The following is a 19,032-nucleotide window of genomic DNA, read 5'->3' as shown; positions in this document are numbered from 1 at the left end:
AGGAAATATTTTTCTTCGATTCCCGTTCTTTTCTTGTAATCTCTTACATTCAAATTATAATTTCATCTCATAAAACTCACATTAAAAGGTACCAAAACCAAATATCTGTTGAGCCTGACTGTCAATTCATTTTGAATTTATGCTGTTTTTTTGAAGATATAAGAATTTCAAAAGCAGTCAACGAAGACACAGGTATTTTGATACTTGCAGCACCAGAAATTCACACTAATAAATTTATTTTCCATTTGAATAGACGTGACTTTCCTTCATTGATAGCCTTTATGAACAGTTTATTATATCTATGGAATAGTGCTACATGACTCAGCTTCAAAGATTAGTATAATCTGAGATTTCCTGCTGTTGAATTGCATTTCAAGCTATGGATTCCTTTATTCTGGTTCTATAACTAACAATGAACTTAAGATAAAGCACCTGCTTTAAAAAGATCATGCCTGTCTCACTTAATTATGAAGTTTGCTCTTCAACACTATTTCAGAAATAAATGCTAGAAAATAGAAATAGACTACTGCAGGCCTGTTTGTGGAGAAAACTGGGAAAACATTCCAATTTTGAGAAAAGAGGGGAGAGCAGCGATTGAACCGTTTATAAAACATTTTCTTTCCGTAAAAATAACGTGAAATCTTTTTCAGATGATCTGTTCTGAATCTATTGCAGAAGGTGCACCTACTGAAATACTACATTTAATACACCGGCGGGGAAAAATGCAACTCTGAGGAGACTCATAAACCATTTCTATTAAGCTACATCCGCCTAATCGCTTATTTACGTAGCAAATCCAAAGCCTTATGAACGCATGCTAGTACGGAGCGCCGGAAGGGTCAAAAGTTTAGGCGAACTCAAGCAAAGAAGGGAGGATTTGTAGACATGCTCTGTAACGCATAATGCAGATTAGGTAACAAAGGTGGAGAGCAAGAGGTCGCGCATGCGCTCTCCTATTCCAGTTGCGCAGCGACAGCCAATCAGGAGAAGCAGCGGAGACTTTCGAACAAGCGGGAAGCGAAGATTTGGAGGGGAGAAGTTGAAAACAGTAGTAAAGAGTTAACGGCTGTAGAGTCCCCGAGAGTTGCCGCGTGCTTGTATCCCTGCAGTGAAGAAAAAGGCTGCTGTGGGAAAGAACACGAGCCGTGCGCCCAAAGGGATGTTGAGTTGAGTTCGATTTTCTTAAAGACGCGGGCGGTCCCTCGGGCATGCGGGCAGTAGTTGCGAAGAGCACAGTCGGAAGGGAACGGAGGTAATAGATAAACATCCCGTCCCATTAAGAACAGATCTTAGAATAAACGGGCTGTCGCTTAGAATTGTCTGCTTGCTCAGTGATCGTTAAAACTGCTTTATAAATTCAATGAAACTATGCTCATGTGCAATCCCAGGTATACCAATTCAAGTTTCTTTGAATTGAATGGGGGGGAGGTTGCCCCAGTGAGATGCCTATATTGTTTTACAGCTTTTTGGTATTTGTACAACTATTTCATGGAATGCAGTTCACATTTTGCATTTGCATTATGATTTTTTTTTGATGCGTACCTATATTATTGCAGAAGTCACTTGATTAAAGTAATAATTCCTGAACAAGGAAGGTTTTTATTCAGTTTTGTGCCTGACAAAATTAAGTTTAATGTATCAAGAATGTATTACATTTGGTCGTTTCTGTACTTTGAAATCTAAAAATCTGATTTGATCTTTTCCATTTATGTGCACGTGATGTTTTTTCTTCACAAATAATTATAACATATTCTCATGTCATATCTGCTAGTCATCTGATCTAGTGAGGCTGTTAGAATATATTTGTATTTTACTTTATAATATAATTTATTTGAGGATTTTTATTAATTCTCAGAAACCATGCTCATTTTGTTTTTTTAAGATTTGTTAGCCGCCTTACTTTTTACTGTTTATAGGCATTGAAAGTTGCTTACCCAGGGAAATGAAACAAGTTATATATTCCTAAAATAGCTTTGCATTTGATAAATGTATCTTCAGAAAATTTAGAGGCCCAGTCATGGGACCAGTACGGGTAACCCTTGACTTGCAAACACAATTGAGCTCAAAATTTATGTTACTGAGACAGTTGTTAAGTGAATTTTCCCCATTTTATGATTTTTTTGCCAGTTTTTAAGTGAATCATTGTTAGTAACATGGTTGTTAAGTGAATCTTGTGTTGCCTTTTATTTTATGTCAGAAGGTTACAAAAGGGGATCATATGATCCCAGGTCACTGCAATTGTCATAAATATGAGTTAGTTGCTAAAGTCACTTTTTTCAGTGCTGTTGTAACTTTGAACGGTCACTAAATGAACTGTTGTAAGTCATATGGTAAACGGGCTGGTTTATATAAAGTGTGCTGAAAGAAGTGGGGTCTTTGTGACCATCCACCTAATTAATACTTTTATGTCATTGATCTTAGCATGAAAAACTTAATACAATCACAGATCTGGAAGGCACCTTGGAGGTCTTCCAATTCAATCCTCTCCTCAAGCAGAAGACCCTATGACAATTTCAGACAAATGTATGTCCAATCTCTTCTTAAAGCCTTCAGTAATGGAGCACCTATAACTTCTGGATGCAAGCCATTCATTGTTCCCATTTACAGGAAATTTCTCCTTAGTTCTACATTGGTTCTCCTTGATTAGTTTCCATCTCTTACTTTTTTTCCTCCCATCAGGTACTTTAAAGAACAGGTTGGACTCCTCTTCTTTGTGGCAGCCCCTCAAATATTAAAAGACTACTATCATAGTACTCCTAGTCCTTCTTTTCAGTAGACTAGACATGCCCAATGCTTGCAACCATTTTTCATGTTTTATCCTCCAGCCTCCTATTCAATTTTGTTGCTCTTCTCTGCATTCTTTGTAGAGTCTCAACATCTTTTTTATATTGTGGTGGCCAAAACTGGATAAAATATTCCAAATGTGGTTTTACCAAGACATAATAAAGCGATATCAATATTTTACGTGATCTTGATTCTATCTCTTAATTCAGCCTAGGACTGCACTGGCTTTTTTGATGGATGCTGCACACTGCTGTCTCATATTTAATTGGTCATTTATTAGGACTCCTGGATTCCTCTCAGGGTTATTGCTGGTGGACCAGGTGCCACCTATTCTGTACCTGTACGTTTGGTTTTTCTTGCCTAAATGTAAAACATTACTATTCTTATCACTGAATTTTGTATTGTTAGCTAGGGTCCAGTGTTCAATTCTGTTGAGATCCTTTTGGATCTTGAGTCTATTTTCTCAGATATTGGCTATTTCTGCCAGATTGGTGCCACTTGTTAATTTGATAAGTTTCCCTTCTATCCCTTCAATTAAATCATTTATGAAGATGTTGAAAAGTACTGGGACAGAGTCTTAAAGTATTCCACTGTGTACTTCTTTCCATGTAGATATACCATAGTTCCATTGAGGACTGCACGTTGAATATGGTTTGTCAGCCAGTTATGGATCCATCTTATGGTGATACTTCTAGTCCACATTTTTCTTATCAAGAAGTAGGTTGTTTCCTACTTTGTCAAATGCTTTATTGAAATTCAAATATACTATAGCCACAGCATTTTGCTGGTCCACTAACTTAGTTATGTTGTCAAAGAATACAATAATATTTGTTTGGGATTATTTGCTTTTGGCAAACCTATGTTAGCTACTAGTTATAACTTTGCTTGCCTCTAGGTGTTCACAGACATGTTGCTTAATTCTCTTCCAGGATCTTCTCAGGTATTGATGTCAGGTCTATAGTTTCTTGGATCCATTTTCCAGTTCTCTGGTAGTTCCCCAGTGCTCCAGGATCTTTGAAAGATGGCTCAGTGACTCCGAGATCACAACTGCCATCTCCTTTAGAACTTTGGAATGTAATCTATCTGGTCCTGGTGATTTGAACCCTTCCAATGTGGACAGGTGTTGTCTTCCCCTCTTCCCCCTCCCTATTTTAACTTGTACTCCTAGACAATCTTCTAAGATTCTGCTTTTGATAGATTGGGCTATTTCTTCATTTCGTGTGAAGACAGATGCAAAGAATAAATTAAGTAGCTCTACTTTCTCCCTGCTGCCCATCACTTCCTTGCTAACTTCTTCCATTAGTGAACCATTTGTTTCCTTTACGTTTTTCTTGATTTTTATGTGCTGAAATATTTATTATTATTTTTGACATTTCTTGCAGGTCTTATTTCTCTCTCAGTCTTGGTTTTCCTGACTTCATCTTTGCAGATTCAGACTATGTGCTGACATTCTGCCTTAGTTATGTATCCCCCTTTCCATTTTTTTTTTAACTTTTTGTCTTTCAGTTTATCAGATAATTTTTTGTGCAGCTAATGCTGGTTTCTTTTTGGATTTCTTATTTTTCTTTTTCAGTGGTATTGTGCTGGTCTTAAGTCATGTATTTGAACTTTATTCATGTAATTGTCTGTTTTCTTGATCCCAGCTCAGAAACAAATTTGCTAAGGAATGAAATATAATTTTAATAATAATTTTGGTGAGCCAGCCAACGCCCCGAATTCACCTGTAGGGTTGAGTCTCAGAATAGTCAAGCTCTGCTGTTATTGGACCATTTGGCCACAGAATGATGCCTTTCTGGTGACTCATCCTGAAAGGTAATACAGAGAATTTTAGTCTTGAGCCAACAGTTGCATGAATTAAATCATTTTATAGTTTATAGGTACCTGTGAAATTCTTTTTATTCCTTGTGAATGTCCATGTGAGTGATAGCTTTTGCTGATAAATTTGTCTATGGATCAAAGCTGTGTGGATTCCAGACTCCCTCAAATGTCTCCTAACCTTTGTAGATAATGAATTGAGAACCCTGGATTACAAAGGGGACCACTGAGATATATATGCTTCAATAGGGCATCAAAAGGTTCTATGACAAAATCATACCTGGGCAGATTAGAGAACTAAATTGTCAAGGATCTGAATCAGAGGAATCTACGCTGGACAAGTTAGGAAGTTTCCAGGAATTCAGATGTATTCCAAAAGCTGATATATAGATTTTCACAAATTAGGGCAGAATCTTCAACTCCTTTGAGGAAATGGTTATTAGCTTGGGATAAGGGACAATTTCCTATCTAAGATGGAGTGACAAAAAAGCTATATTTCTGGAATAGATGCAAGCAGTAATGTAATCTAGCCAAGTTTGAGTACTTTCTACTATGATAAATTTTTAAAACAAGATTTGCAACATGATCATATCAATCACCTCATATATTGGTATTGGACTAAATTATTAGAGTTTTTTGTTTGTTTTTAAGAAAAAATATTCTAGATGCTCTTTTATTAGATATCACTCTACTTGCCATACGAACAACATCATGACATACAATCACATCATAGCATCTTTATTTAAAAATCCCAATGAAAGGCAATGAATTCAGAAAGGGGAACCTGACACTACATATTTTCCTTTCAAGCTTCTGGTTAAAATGAAAAGCAGAGGAGACCCTTTGATTTTATTTATTTTAAATATTTCTTTGTTGGTTGATTAGAAATTTCCTTTCCTCAATGGAAGAGAGAAAGTTAAATTTTCAGTATGTTTGCCAAAGAGATTTGTTGCATAAAACAAATGGACAACTAAGTTTAACACTGACTAGAAATTTGGGGCTTGCCTGAGTTTGCTGTAAGAAGCAGGTTAGGAAGAGGATTTTTAAAAATGTTAAGTACCTATTTTTGTTTGAAAGTATACATGTATGTATATGTAGTTGTAAAGGGAAATAGTAGTTTGCATGTGCCTATGTAGGTGTGTATAATACATGAACGTTTTGAGCTGAAGGGAGAAAGTTTGAGAGAGAAAATGTGAGACTGACCTTTTGAAGAATTAAATCTCGTCAGTAAATGAATGTTTTGAATGTTGAACTTTTCATCTTTCTCTTAGCACTGTGAATAATTGGATTTAATTGTACTACGTTGTATAGATATTTGTAATTGCTATAATTGTGTAGGTTTTGTTATGTTTATATAAAATGAATGTTTAGATTTTTTTTTGTTTACTGTTTATCATGTAATTTTTGTAGTTTGGCACTTATACAACAATGATGATGATATAATAGACTTTATTAGTCAATTGATCATGTCAAACGTAAGCATCAGTCACAGTAAAATACAATGTTGAAATAATTTACAGTGAAATGGGATAAAATTGCTATGGTGAGATAAAATAGAATAAAATATGGTAAATAAGATAATATGATGATAAAAACATATGATAAAACACCTAAAAGAGGGTGGAAATGTTGGTGCGTTTTATAGACTAAATATAGCCAGTTTTGGCTTCCCGAAACCCTGCCCCATATGTCTGTTTTTGGCAAAAAGGGTGTGTGCAGAGGGTTTGGAAGGCCTGTAGAGTGCTCCTGAGGGCTGGGGAGAACAAACACGACATGCCGGGTGTGTGGAAAAACTGGCTCATTTTTTACAAAAATGTAGCGCACAGAGGGTTTTGGAGGCAGAGTGCTCCTGGGGGCTGAGAGAGCAAAAACGGCACTCCTCGAGAGTTTGGGAGGCCAAAAAATGAGGCACGCAGAAAGCTTGGGGGGCCTGTAGAGTGCTCCTGGGGACTGGAGAGAGCAAAAACCAGACGCGCAGAGGCCAAAAACTATTGTTTTTCTTGTTTTTTTCTTCGAGATCTTGGTGCATCTTATAGTCCAAAAAATACGGTAGTATAAAGTAAAATAGAAGAACATAACTATTAATTAAATGATCAACTGCATCAAATATAGATATAACTCATACAAAAATGCAAATAAATAAAAAGAAAAAAAAACTTCATAATATAGTCACCCTTACAGTTAATTCCAATCTGATCAAGGTATTCTCCATAGTGAGGGGAGGAGTATCCAGGATGGGTTGAACTTATCCTCTCTTGATTGGACTGAGTCAGATAAGCTCTTTTAGCCAAGCCTTGGTCACTAGGCTCCACCCAGTTATTGACTCAGTCTATCAACGGATGGCTGTGTTCATCCTGAGATCCTGAAGAAACTTAAAGGAAAAACTTTAAATTGCTGCAAAAGTAATCAAAATTGCCTCCATGCTGCCTGATGAATCATTAGAGGCTGAAGAAACCCCCAGCGGGGATAGAAAGCTTGCGCAGCAACCGCTAAGGTGGCATGCAGCCCAGGTCACAGAGCGAGACCCAGGGTGCTAAGTGAGGACTTTCACCAAAGAAAGGCAAGCGAGTTCCGCAGAGGCCCCTGTAGCATGGGCAATGCCCAAGGAGGCTCTAAGGGCGCTGGAGCACTCCCCCCGCTCTCCTCAGGGTTGAGCGATGAACCACGGCTTTTAAAAACGCTCTGGAGGGCCTGTGCTGGCAGCGATCACCAGAGAACAAGGTGAGAGTCGGAGAGGCTCAGAAAGAGCTGCGGAGGCAGGGGGAGGTGAGAGAGAGAGCCCCCAGCGGCAGTGGAAGCAGTGTGGCAGCCTACAAAGGCACAAGCCATTTCCATGTGCTCCAGCAAATGAGGAGCTTTTTGAATTTGGAACTGGGGGCCATTTTTGAAACCACGTGGTCCAAGATGGTGGCCCCCAGCAACTCAGAGGAGGCCGGCAGGAGTCAAGCTCTCAGCCCTGCAGCAGCAATCACCGGAGGCACTGAGGAGCCCTTAAAATGACTCTGTGATGGTTAGAGACAATCACAGAGTCATTAGCAAAGGGTGGGGGAGGTAAGCAAAGGCCAAAAGGAGGCATATCTTCATCAAGGGGGCTAAAGAGGCAAGCTGTGGATCAATCCCCCCCCCCAAGCCTACCTCCAAGTATAAAAGGCAGAGGCATCTGCCACAAGGCCAGCAGCAGGAAGAACCCCCCCCCCCTCGCCTCGAACCTGAGGAAAGATTACCAGGTTTCTCTTTATCTGGCAAGGCTGGAGAAGGGGACCCCTCCCTCCAGGTGAGGATTTTCTTCGGCTTTGTCATCCTGTGTTCCGGCAACCTTGCTATCACGATTTATGCAAGCCCTATTCAATCCTTTTCTGGGTGCCTGTCCAGCCGGAGAGGTCCAGACAGGGCAACTAGGCTCAGATAATTGCTGAGGCTTCCCCTTTAAAGAAGGTCTTCCCTTTAAGGAAAAACTTACCCTTTAAGAAATTGAAAGGAAAGCAGCGGAAGGAGTGGGGAAGGCTCTCAGCAATCTGCTATTAACCGCAGGAGGCCACAGGTGACAGTGGCAGCTCTTAGTAGCACAAGCCATTTTTTCAAAGTCCTGAGGGCAGGGCTATTGTATTTGCCCCACAGAGCCATTTGAAAAGAATTGGAAGGAGAGGCCCCACATGGCCCAAGATGGCAGCCCCCTGCAGCTCGGACGACACAGGCCAGAATCAAGGCCTAGCTTCTAAAGCAGGCAGCCCCACTGGCGGGGCAGAAGAGCCTCCAATCAGGTTAGAGATTACCCCTGAAGGTCCATCCAAGGGTGGGGGCGACTAGAGAAAGAGCAAAATACAATAAAATAGCAGAGCTGAAAGGGACCTTGGAGGTCTTCTACTCCAAACCCCTGCCTAGGCAGGAAACCCTCTACTATTTCAGACAAATGGCTATCCAACATCTTCTTAAAGACTTCCAGTGTTGGGGTATTCACAACTTCTGGAGGCAAGTTGTTCCACTGATTAATTGTTCTAACTGTCAGAAAATTTCTCCTCAGTTCTAAGTTGCTTCTTTCTTTGATTAGTTTCCACCCATTACTTCTTGTTCTACCCTCAGGTGCCTTGGAGAATAGTTTGACTGCCTCTTCTTTATGGCAACCCCTGAGATATTGGACCACTGTTATCATGTCTCCCTAGTCTTTCTTTTCATTAAACTAGACAGGCCCAGTTCCTGCAAACGTTCTTCATATGTTTTAGCCTCCAGTACCCTAATCATCTTTGTTGCTCTTCTTTGCACTCTTTCTAGAGTCTCCACATCCTTTCTACATCGTGGTGACCAAAACTGAATGCAGTATTCCAAGTGTGGCCTTACCAAGGCATTATAAAGTGGTATTAACACTTCAAGTGATCTTGATTCTATCCCTCTGTTTATGCAGCCTAGAACTGTGTTGGCTTTTTTGGCAGCTGCTGCACACTGCTGGCTCATATTTAAATGGTTGTCCACTAGGACTCCAAGATCCCTTTCACAGTTACTACTGTTGAGCAAGGTACCACCTATACTGTACCTGTGCATTTCGTTTTTGTTGCCTAAATGTAGAACCTTACTCCTTTCATCATTGAATTTCATTTTATTAGATAGTGCCCAATGTTCAAGTGTGTCAAGATCCTTCTGTATCTTTAGCCTGTCTTCTGGAGTGTTGGCTATTTCTGCCAGCTTGGGGTCATCTGCAAATTTGATGAGTTCCCCCTCCGATCAGCATTTAACAAACAGAGAGCTAACAGTCATTCTGGCTCCATCTTATGGCAGCTTGAGGTAACAGCATCCAATCACATTTATAGCAGTACTTAAAAAAACAGTACTACTATCATGGCTTATATATTGCTAACCCAACTTTTAGCTTACATACCTAACACCGTCATCCAAATCATTGATGAAGATGTTGAAGAGTACTGGGCACAAAACAGCCTTGGGGTACTCCACTGCATATTTCCCTCCATGAAGATGCAGTTCAATTGAGGACTACACGTTGAGTGTGATTGGTCAACCAGTTACAAATCCATCTGGTGTGATGCTGTCTAACCCACATTCTTCTACATTATCTAGTAGTAGGTTATGGTCTACGTTATCAAATGCCTTGCTGAAGTCCAAGTAAACTATATCGACGGCATTCCTCTGGCCCACTAATTTTGTCACATTATCAAAGAATGCAATAAGATTAGTCTGGCATGATCTGTTTTTGACAAACATGTTGGCTTTTGGCTATTACTTTGTTGGCTTCTAGTGTTTGCTAATTCGTTGCTTGATTATCCTTTCCCGAATCTTCCTGATATTGAGGTCAGGCTGATAGGTGTATAGTTTTCTGGATCTGTTTTTCCCCCTTTTCTGAAGATAGGAACCACACCAGCAATCCTCTGGTAGTTCCCTGAGGCTCCAGGATCTCTGAAAGATATAGTTCAGTTGTTTGGAGATCTTGTCTGCCAATTCCTTCGGAACCCTGGGGTATAATCCATCCGGTCCTGGTGATTGGAACTCGTCTAGGGTAGACAGGTGCTCACTTACCATTTTCTTCCCTATTTCAACTTGTGTTCCTAATCTGATTTTTGTGGTGATCTGTTTGACAGGTTGGACTGTTTTATCCCTTTTGTGTAAAGACAGATGCCAAACATGAGTTAAATAGTTCTGCTTTCTCCCTGTTGCTTGTCACCTTCTTGCCACTTTCTTCCAGCAATGGACCAATTGTTTCCTTAACCTTTTCCTTTGTTTTTAACATGTTGGAAGAAGTCTTTTTTGTTATTTTTTTACCTTTGTGGCAAGCCTTTCTTCAGTGTGAGCCTTAGCTTCCCTCACTTCATTTTTACACGCACTCTAGTGGCTGACCAGTGAACAACGTCTGTGTCTACATTCAAGAAAATGTTTGAGCTAATCCTAGTCATAGAATCATAGAACCCTTCTAGCCATGGCAAAAGGGTCAGACAGGCCGGTCCCCATGCTGGAACCCACCACAAACTGAGAATGGGATGTCCGACTATGAGAAATCGCAGAAGCACCTCAGATAGCCTATGATCTTAGACAGCATTCGCTGAGGGCAGAACATATAGCAGGGTGGAGAACATCAGAGCCGACTGGCTCAGCTGGACCGAGGTGACAATTCGGAGTGGAAGCTGCAGGAAGGCCTTGGTTTGCCGATCTCCAATTCCTCTTGGTGGAGAAGCCCTGGAGAACCCCCCAGGAGAAGATCTCCCTCAGTCAGGGGTCACTAGAACACCCGGACCCTCAGTGGCTCCAGTTGACCGCTTGGCCCTTGAGCAGAGCACCCTGAGGGAAAATCTCTCCTCCCCCAGGGTTATACAAACTATCCAGGCAGCTCACAGACCTTCCACGGAGCGCATTTATGGCCCTACATGGTGGGCCTTTTCAACATGGTGCATCTCTAGGGGCCTTGATCCGGTCCGGGCCATTGTTGCCCAAGTTCTGGACTTCCTTCAGGTGGGGCTGGACAGAGGGTTGGCTCCCAACACGATTAGGACACAGGTCTTGGCCATTTCATCGGTACTCCTGAGCGGAAGATCTCAGACACTGACTCACCATTCGATGGTCAGGCGGCTCCTCAAGGGGGCCTCCAATCTTAAACTGCACACGGTGCACAGGTATCCTGCCTGGGACATACACAAGGTGTTGAACGCTCTGACAGGCCTTCCGTTCGAACCATTACGTACTGTCTCTCTGAAGTTCCTGACACTTAAGATGACCTTTTTGGTGGCCATCACCTCTGCCAGGAGGATATCCGAACTGCAGGCTCTGTCTACCAGGGATGATCTCTGCGTGTTCCACTAGGACACGGTAGTGCTAAGGTTGGACCCCTCCTTCATACCCAAGGTGTGATCTTGTTTCCATTGCTCTCAGGAGCTGATATTGCCCATTTCTGCCTGGGCCCTTCTCACCCATTAGGGAGGAAATGGCACACCTTGGATACAAGGAGGGCTCTGAGGATTTACCTCAGAAGAACCAGGCCAAACAGGAAGTCAAAAGCCCCATTTGTTTCCTTCCAGCTGGGGTCCCTGGGGAACAAGGTGACCTCCACCACAATAGGCAAGTGGTTAAGAACCTGTATGGCTTCTGCCTATCAGTCACAGGGTCTGCAAACACCAAGGTCTATCACAGCACGTTCTACACACCAGCATGGCCACTTTGGCGGCCTAGGCCACACAGGCCTCACTATCTGAGATCTGTAGGGCAGCCATGGGGTCTCCCCCCTCACCATTCGTGAGGCATTACAAGTTGGATGCCTTTGCTTCTGCAGAAGCCTCATTCGGACGTAGGATGTTGCAGGCTGTTTACAAGGCGAGGGAGAGGCATAAGTTTGGGCATATACTCAAATGTGTAACCCTCCTTAGGGACGTGTAGACTTTGGTACGTCCCATCCTGGATACTCCTCCCCTCACTATGGAGAAAGGCTGTTGGTACTTACCTGATACGCCTCTTCTCATAGTGGGGGGAGGAGTACCCAGCCCCTCCTGGATATGGGTACATTGCAAAATTGTTATGTTGTTTGTTGAACTGTTCTGTTGAAGTAATAAATAAAGGTTTGAGACTAAAAGTTTAGAGTGGATGACACAGCGAGTCGGATAGAGTTCTTCACCGATAACTGGGTGGAGCCTAGTGACCAAGGCATGGCTAAAAGAGCTTATCTGACTCAGTCCAATCAAGAGAGGACAACGTCCTGGATACTCCTCCCCCACTATGAGAAGAGGTGTATCAGGTAAGTACCAACGCCCTTTCTGTCCATTTTGAGACAGCTGTTGAAATGAAGATGTGCATGTTCGCTCCCAGCAGTAAGTAAGATTGTTTCTCCCAGTTGCCCCATTATATTTTAGTTTTTAAATAAGGGTCTAAATAAGCGGCTCTTTCTGGAGAGTAGAACTTGCAGTTGATATCAATCTATCAAATTTATTGGCTGCTCATGTTACTGTAGAGTAACTGAGATGCTTGCAATATTAAAAATAAAACTATAAATAAAACAAAACTCAAAATACAAAATATGATAGCTAAAAGATGGGGAGGGAGGGAATAGGATGAGCAGAGGGAAAGTGGGGTATATTAATCTATAAGCCATCTACAATCTGAAGACAATTCCTCAAGTCAACTGCAGACATCTTATGGAAAATACTGCTCCGGATTCCCCAGGCCCTCTGGCAGAACCAGGCTTTCAGCGTCTTCTGGAAGAGTATTAGAGTGGGGGGGAGCATTCTAATCTCTGGGGCAATGATATTCCAGAGAGAGGGAGCCACCACTGAGAAAGCCTTCTGGATCCTACCAGGTGTATCTCCCTCAGGAATGGAACCCACAACATTCTCTGCCTCCCCGCTCTGATGGGTTGGGTAGATGTGACTGGCAAGAGATGGTCCCACAGATGATCTGGTCCCAAGCCGTTAAGGGCTATAAAGGTGAAAACCAGTACCTTTAATTGTACCCAGAAGCAAATTGGCAACCAATGCAGCTCCTGCAGGAGGGGTGGTACATGTGCACACTGAGGTCTGCACAAAACCATCTGGGCCGCTGCATTTTGCACCAACTGGAGCTTCCAGATGCTCTTCAAGGACAGCCCCATGTAGAGCACGTTGCAATAGTTAAGATGGAAAGTGACTAGTGCATGAGTGACTCCGAGTATGGATTGTTGGTCCAGGAAAGGGCATAAAACATGCACATCCCGCAGTTACGCAAAGGCCACAACTTCCACCTGCCCTTCGAGCAGGAGTCATAAGTCCAGTCCCCTAGATTATGCACAGGGTCTGTTTGGGGTAGTGTCACCCCATCCAAGACCAAGGCAATTCTCCTTGAGCCAACAAACCCCAAACCCAGAGCCACTTTGTCTAGCAAGGATTTTGTTTCAACCCATTGCTCCCCATCCAGCCCCTAATAGCCTCTGTGAGAGAGAGGAAATGGCATCACTTAACTCATCATGGGTCAAGACATACAGCTGAGTATCAGCATATTGGTGATACCCCAATTGGTATACAAAACTTTGCCCCCTAGAATTTGTAAGTTACATTTGCATACCAATCATATCATACATTTACGTACCATATCTGTATACCAGCTAAGTTTCTTTTGTGGTCCTTAAAGAACCATAAAAATAATAGGGAGTGAAATTTGGAAATGTTCAGATTACTAATATGATTTTGTGCAAAAGTCCCCAACCTCACATTAAAATCTCCCAAAACATTTTTTTGAATTTAGTTCTACCAAGATTTGTTTTAAATTCACACATATGCCAGAGAAATATTATGTGTGAGTATATACACATCTCACATCACAATCACTGAGGTCTTGTATGGAAATTTAACAGCTAACCCAAAAACATGAAGAGGCGTGCCTGGTCATTTTTATCTTTCCATTTGAGTTCTTCCTTGATCAATATGGCCAGACTCCCTATTGCCCAGTGTTTCTCTTTTATTTTCCGTGCTAGGGTTATCCATGACTTAAAAGCCAGTTAGCGTAATTTGTTCATCACTGGCTGTTAACCAGGTTTCTGATATTGCAATCAGACCAAGACCAAACACAAATTTAGGAAGATTATACAGTTTATTTTTCTATCCTGCTAGATTCCATGCTAATATAGGTATCATTGATCATTCTTGTAGGGAACAAAAAGAAGAATGAATTAGGTGGGTTGTTATGTGTTCTATCTTTGTACTTAATATTAAATGGGAAGTATTGGAATTTTGGTTTGAGATACAGGGATTGTTTTGGTCATTCAGCAGAAGTGATGTTATCCAAGATTCTTTTGATATTTTAAAAAAATCACATTAGTTTGAAATTTGCCTTGCTCCAGTGAGTTTTGAGGTGTGCAGGTGGGGTACTTTTGCAGATTGGCAATGGCATGTGTAAGTATTTTGCCACTTTGAAAGTTTTTTTCTTCTATCACTCTGGAAAGGTAATAGGGACAGGAAGGTTAATTCATTGTGCAAAGTTCCATGTGTGTATGTTAAAAGCTCTTCTCATCTCTCTGTATGTTTGTTTTTCCGTGGTTTAGTTTCATTGTGATTCTTCTATCCCAACTGATCTGTACTGGTGTGTATAGCTTTGCAAAAGACTCTCCTTTGCTGGAGACTGTTTTTACCTCTTGATGGTACCTGGGAGAAGCGTGTGTTCTGACTGATCTAGGATACTCACACCCTTTTTTCATCAATGGAATAAGTGGGAAAGCAATGGATAAAAACATTGCTGATGAACTGAAATAAAGTAATGATTGTTTTGGGAAAGGCTTCTGCTTGTGTCTTGTTTCTGTGGTGTGATATTTAGTGTTGGGGAAAGTGTATAAACTAATCAGTTACAAGAAAGCAGAGAATGCAAGGAGAGCCATGTGTTCCTGGCATTGTTGTCCCATAAAGTTGGGTCCTTTTATCTGGCATGCAGGCCTAACGAACCATACCAGTTAGCTGAAAAGGAAATGTAAACTTTTATTTGCAATTAAAAGGACTATCTAGAAGCAAATTCCAATTGAGCACATCCCAATTTATAGTGGACACCTCCTTATATAGTTTTGAAAAGTCTATATTGTCATGAATCAATCATGGGAACACATTATAAACCAATAATTAAGAACAACATCAACATACATCTTCAGTGCAATAGCAACACAGTTTAGCTAAAGGTTACAAAGTAGCTATGACCTTTATCTTATCCATGGCCTTCCTCTGTACTAAAAACATTCCTAAGCAACTTGGTGCAAGGTCTTGCTCATCACCTTAATGGCTAGGCATTCCTGAGTTGGAGACAGATGGTCTGGTCAAATTGGTCTCATTTCTGCTCAACAAAGCAGTTGAACTCCATGGCAACATGTTTTAAATAATAAGCAGTATTTTAATACATAAATAACCAATAGTTTAGCAATACATAAATACAATTGGATTAAACTTAAGTGAATTGGGTTATCTTATCATGTTCCATTTTACCCAGTATCAAAATTTGCAGGGTTACATAAGCCACAGAAATTTATGAAGAATATATTAAAATTTAGACCGCTGAATAGACTATCAGCCTGACTGGGGAAAGGCAGAAAGTATAATTAGAGGATTGTTGCTCAACCAATATTATCTTATTTCTTTTAAAAAGGTTGGCAAAACTTTGGCCACATGAAGACATCAGGAAGGGAAGGAATTGAATACACAACATATTGTGAGTCCAACGACTAATAAGAACAATATAGCACAAAATAAAGCTTTTACCAATCTAAAATTTGGTATCCCAGAATTTTTAAAAAAGATAATCATTGTGTGTACTGCTTATTACTCTGTGCAGAATAAAAATACTGTAAGCTAGATGGCATTTTCATTTTTCTTCAGTAGCTGTAAGCACCTCAAGGGCCCCATTTTACTGTTGCTAGGACATCAGCAATTGTGTTCAAGGACTTCACAATAGAAGTCGTTGTGGCTCTAATAATCTACAAAAATTAGTGCAACATATATAATAGGCTCAAAATATCCTTTAAAAAAAAAAGTCAATGTTAATATCAGATTTACACATTTATTCTTACCAGTTTACTTTTCTTTTTTCTTTTTGCAAATGTAAATCCATCCTGACCTTTTAAAGTATTATTTTTCAGCCAATCTATCTCTTTTACCTGGGAAATCAAAGCTGTTTCCAGAATTAGCTGGGTAAGTTGACCTTTTTTCTCAATGGACGTACCGCTGTCTTCTTATAATGGACAGTATGAAATTTGGATCTGTTTCATGTCAAACACCTGCATTCCCTTTACTGCCAAACTAAACCTGGGAGCAATTTAGACATCATCTAGAGCAGGGGTGTCAAACTCACGTTGTCATGGCGGTGTTACATGACGTATTGGGAAATTTTTTCCCCTTCACTAAACCGGGCATGGGCATGACCAGCGAGTGACGCATCTGGCCCGCGCGACACACGTTTGACAGCCCTGAGCTAGAGGTATGGAGATCTACCCCAATTGCTTTTATGGTGTCCCAAAGTAGGCACTAATATATTAAAACCAAAGTAGGCGCTTCGGTGGACATTAATACTATTTACAAAGAGAAGACAAAGACCTCCTAATGTGATTGCTTAGTCTACCAACTGCCAGTCCCAAAAATATAATGATCCTCAAATTACTATTTTTTTCAATATTTAATGGTGATAACTTTTATATGTAACTTTCTATTATATATACGTTTTCCATTTAACAAAAGTAGAGGTTGTGGTAACCCTGACCTCATTTTTCCTTTTAAATAAAAACAGCATTGTACAATTTAACAGAAAAAAACCTCTTTAATACTATTTCTAAAATTAAAATGTATAAACCTGGAAAGAAAAAAAAAAACGTGCATTGACACAAGAATTTATTCAGTGCTTAGACTGATTGAATAGTCAAAAGTTGTTGGGAAAAAAATCAATTAGAACATTGTCCCTATTTTTTCTCTATTTTTAATCTTGTGCCATGTTCATAGATAAATAAAATTCAATAAACTCCTCCTATTAACCCATTTAATGTCTAAAGGTAAAAAAGAACTTGCACTGTCTGGCCATTGGACTGCCTATCCTAGAATAAAATATAAGGTTCCAACTCCCCCTTTTGCTCTTTGCCCAAGTTGTGGGTGAAGCAAATTGCCTTGAAAAGATTAAAAAAAAACATCCTAGGCTATTATCTGATCCAGAGTGGCCTTGTGTGTCTCGCCAGGCAACTGGCTTAATTTTAACATTGATGCTAATGACTGGATCAGGATTAATTCAGTAATTTTTATTTTAAATGTTATCCAGGCTAACTTGCCTCTTGCACGTGGACATCAAAATGTGCTTCAGAGGGAAAGAGTTATTTTACTGCTTTATCTGTTCTTTGATTTCTCCAGAAATAGCATTTTTACATTCTGATGTTTAGGAAAAAAGAAAAGAAAAACAAAATAAATATGTTTAGGATATATTGGATTTTACTTCCAGTTGTATGAAAATTTTCACAAGGTTCCTTGTGTACAAAAGTCTACGCATGCTGATAATCAGTATAAATATTCAAAGGCAAAATATGGAGGTTTCAATTTCTGGGCTGAGGTTTCTGAGGGACAAGTTAATTTTCATAACGTTTTTCTCAGGGTGGAGGAAATACCACCTAATTCATTGCTAAAAGAAAAAGGTTTAATTAACATTTTTCTGTTGGTCTAACAAGTAGCATTTTCACATTTAAAACTACTAAAAAATTTCATGTCTTTCTCTTATATTTCCATTTTGATGGCGGGGGGGGGATCAGGAATTGTTTACCCCGCTTTCCCCTTCTTTTCTTTGTATTTATTAGTTTATTATTTTTTATCCTACCTTTATTTATTATTTAAATAAAGAGCCGAGGTGGCACAGTGGTTAAATGCAGCACTGCAGGCTACTTCAGCTGACTGCAGTTCTGCAGTTCGGCTGTTCAAATCTCACCGGCTCAGGGTTGACTCAGCCTTCCATCCTTCCGAGGTAGGTAAAATGAGGACCCAGACTGTTGTTGGGGGCAATATGCTGACTCTGTAAACCACTTAGAGAGGGCTGAAAGCCCTATGAAGCGGTATAGAAGTCTAACTGCTATTGCTATTGCTATTTATTTGATTTGTGTTCCTCCCATCTCATCTAGAGGCAACTTTGGGCCTCTTACAAACATTAAGTATAATAAGTATAATTAAGGCAAGGCTGCTAACATAGCTAATAACTCCTTCAATTTTTTCTCACAACAACCTTGCGAGGTGGGTTGGGCTGAGAGGAAGAGAGACTGGCTCAAAGTCACCCAGGAGTTTTTCATGCCTAAGGCAGAAATCATCCTCTCCTGGCTTCTAGGCCAGCAGCAACAATTGCAAATTGCAGCCATTGGTATCTAAAGGGTTTCTTCGATTTCCCCCCTCCAAAATCCTTTTGGCTGGCCTTTTCCTTTTAAACTTTTCTTTCTTCTAGAGGCAGCCTTTAGCATCAGAGCTCAGTCCCATAGATATCAGCTTAATCATTCTTTAATTATCCTCTACTTGCATTCTACTAACATTTTCTTTTCATTGGGGAATGTAAAAAAATTAGCAAAACTATGGCAATTGGGCTGACAATGTTTACAAATATAGAAAGGTAAAAAGGTCTCTATTCCAGGAGGAGACCCTGCCTTAAAGGTAGCAGAACAGAATATTCTGTTGGCTTAAGTAGTTAGTAACAAAAGTGGGAAAGCGAGAAGGCTTTAATCACCAGTCGTTTTCCCCTTCCCCCCTTTTTCAAATATTTGGCAATGGTGAATTCACAGGCTCTTGCTTAACTAAATGAAGTGGAGGAGCTGAAGCCTTTACGTGTCCTCCATGGATTTCGTAAGTAAATCCTGCTTTAGAAGGTATTGTGGGCACAGTGAATATATATTTTACATCACCTTTCTTCCCCCTCTCCCACCAAAAGAACTCAAAAACATATCAACATACACAGTTATTCCCTTTGGTCATTTGTCAGCAAAGACAACTACCA

The 19,032-nt window shown here is 40.4% G+C and overlaps 1 protein-coding gene across 3 annotated transcripts in view; it reads left to right on the top strand.

Annotated features, from left to right (window-relative positions):
• Window positions 1–982: 982 nt before the first annotated feature.
• SGO1 (shugoshin 1) overlaps window positions 983–19,032 on the top strand; it is a 35,699-nt gene continuing 17,649 nt past the window's right edge. The window contains exons 1-2 of one of the 3 annotated variants that reach the window (XM_032238239.1): window positions 987–1,252; window positions 16,169–16,220. The gene's annotated coding sequence lies outside the window, so the exon portion shown is untranslated. Of the gene's footprint in view, window positions 1,253–16,168; window positions 16,221–19,032 lie in introns of all 3 variants that reach the window. The other 2 variants (XM_032238238.1, XM_032238240.1) reach the window with 2 other exon arrangements.

This window comes from Thamnophis elegans, chromosome Z, assembly GCF_009769535.1.
Source record: "Thamnophis elegans isolate rThaEle1 chromosome Z, rThaEle1.pri, whole genome shotgun sequence".
Classification (NCBI taxonomy): Eukaryota; Metazoa; Chordata; class Lepidosauria; order Squamata; family Colubridae; genus Thamnophis; species Thamnophis elegans.
Note: the sequence above shows the minus strand (reverse complement) of the source record. Positions and strands in the feature narration are given on the sequence as shown.